Source organism: Notamacropus eugenii, chromosome 2, assembly GCF_028372415.1.
Source record: "Notamacropus eugenii isolate mMacEug1 chromosome 2, mMacEug1.pri_v2, whole genome shotgun sequence".
NCBI classification, from domain to species: Eukaryota; Metazoa; Chordata; class Mammalia; order Diprotodontia; family Macropodidae; genus Notamacropus; species Notamacropus eugenii.
This window is the reverse complement of record NC_092873.1, coordinates 495,257,065-495,259,173: the sequence shown is the minus strand read 5'-3', so window position 1 is coordinate 495,259,173 and position 2,109 is coordinate 495,257,065. Positions and strand designations below refer to the sequence as shown.

At 36.3% G+C, this 2,109-nt stretch overlaps 1 protein-coding gene across 2 annotated transcripts in view; it reads left to right on the top strand.

The window, feature by feature from the left end:
- The window catches only part of COL24A1 (collagen type XXIV alpha 1 chain), a 376,860-nt gene that overhangs the window by 283,775 nt on the left and 90,976 nt on the right, over nucleotides 1-2,109 (top strand). The window lies entirely within an intron of this gene.

The following is a 2,109-nucleotide window of genomic DNA, read 5'->3' as shown; positions in this document are numbered from 1 at the left end:
TCATAATCACTAAAGCTTTTTAACTTGAAATTTTTAATAGGCACATTTCTGGCATTTTCCTTTTTTACCTCAGATCCCCACTGAACTTGATACGCCACCCTTTCTGATGCCATTGAAGAAAAATGTAACATTTTAACATTCTCACATATTTTGAATCCAATTTTTGGGTTGGATTCCTATCTCTATTACTTACTCGTTGTGTGACCTTAAATGCTAAAATTAACTCCTTGGAGCCTTGGTTTTCTCATCTGTACAAGGAAGTTAACGATACTCATTTCCTACCACTATAGCGTATACATCCTGGGCTATTTTGCAGTTCAAATGTAGTGAATAGTACTTTGTATCAAAAAGTACTATTATAAATATGAATTGTTATTATAAAGAGATGAGGGAGGAGCTGTAGTCTGGGAGAAAGTGTACTAGCCTGAGGGTCAAAAGATCTGGATTTGAGTTCAAATCTTCTCTTTTCTAGCTATGTCATGTTGGACAGAGACCCTTAGCTTTTGATTTTTGTTTGTTTTTGTTTGTCCCATTTCTCAGATGAGCATAATAATACTGGTAAAGCATGCCTTAGAGCAGCAGCATCAAACAAATGGAAACAGAGACCCCCTCCACATACTACGGGCTGTATGTTGACTTAGTTTTCAAATGAGTGTTATCGATGCTTTATTTTATTTTTGTTCATTTTGCTAAACATTTCCCACTTGTATTTTAATCTGATTGGGGTCTTCTCAGAAGTGTTGTGGGCTCTGCAGGCTGTGTGATTGACACGTTGATTTTCCAGAATTCTTTTGATGACCAAAAGTCATGGATATAAAGCATTTTGCAAGCTAAAAATGCCATATAAATGAGTGATTCTTCTTACTTGAAGGATTAGTTAAGTGAAGCAGACTATAAAAAATTATTGAGTTCTTACTATTTCAAACAGATCTTTCTTAAGTACTATGTTCAAGGCACTGATCTAGCTATTTGTATCTGTATCCCTGACCTATTGATACATTATATATATATGTGTGTGTGTGTGTGTACTTATATATGTACATACATATTTGTCTATGTACAAGTATGATTTCCCAAACATCTTGGTGCACTTTTAAGGCACTAAATCTTAAAAAAAAACTGCACCAAGACATTTGGGACACCCTGGATAAAACAGCCATATTCATAGTCCCCAAGAGTTTCATTTTAAGCAGAATTAAAAATCCTGTCAAAAAGTTTGTCAGTGGAACAAAGGATAATCCTAAAGTTAATGCAACCATCCTTCCAAATTTTACATTCAGTTAGACCTCCAAGGATAGAGAGTTTAACTAATTTGTCCCCTAAGTTCAAGAGCCTAAGGAGGGTCTAGCTAGCCAAGCTCAGATGTCTAGGATGTGAGTCAGTTCCTCATGTATCTGCTCATTCATTCAAAAACTATTTATTGAGTGCCATTTATGTACAAAGCACAGTAGTAAACCCTGACTTGTTTCTTTGCTAGACCTCTCTGGAGTTTGTCAGTCTTTGAATGACAAATATGAATTTCCATCCTTGTTTCTAAACAATAAAATGGATAGAGTAGAGAATGATTTCTTCTTGGCTGTTTTTGAACTTTCAGCCTGGCTAGCATCTACTTTATTTACCCAAGCCATGATTTATATGCTGACTTGTTACTCCATAAATGTAGGCCTCCCCTAAGGTTTTGTCTTCTTTTCTTTCTGGGAACTCTCATTCTCAGTGATCTCATCCACTCACACATTTTGACTAACAAGTCTATATGATTAACTCCCACCTATCTATCTCCAACCCTGATGTCTCTCCTAGGCTGCAGACTGGGATTCCCACCTGTCAACTCTTCATCTCCACATTCTTTTCTACCCCAAACTTGTAATTCTCCAATAGATTTATGATCTCATCACTGCAATGACTTCCCTCCAGTGATAAATATCAAAAGACCTAATTCATATCTGTTCATTCTCTGCAATTCTTGCCCTTTCCCTATAATAATTTGACATGGAGGACCCACCCAAATTACTGGGAAACTTCTTCACTTCCTCCTGTAACTGTAAAAAACCAATGAACCTGCAAGCTCATTTTCCCTCACCAGATGAACAACTCTTTTTTTTTTTTAAC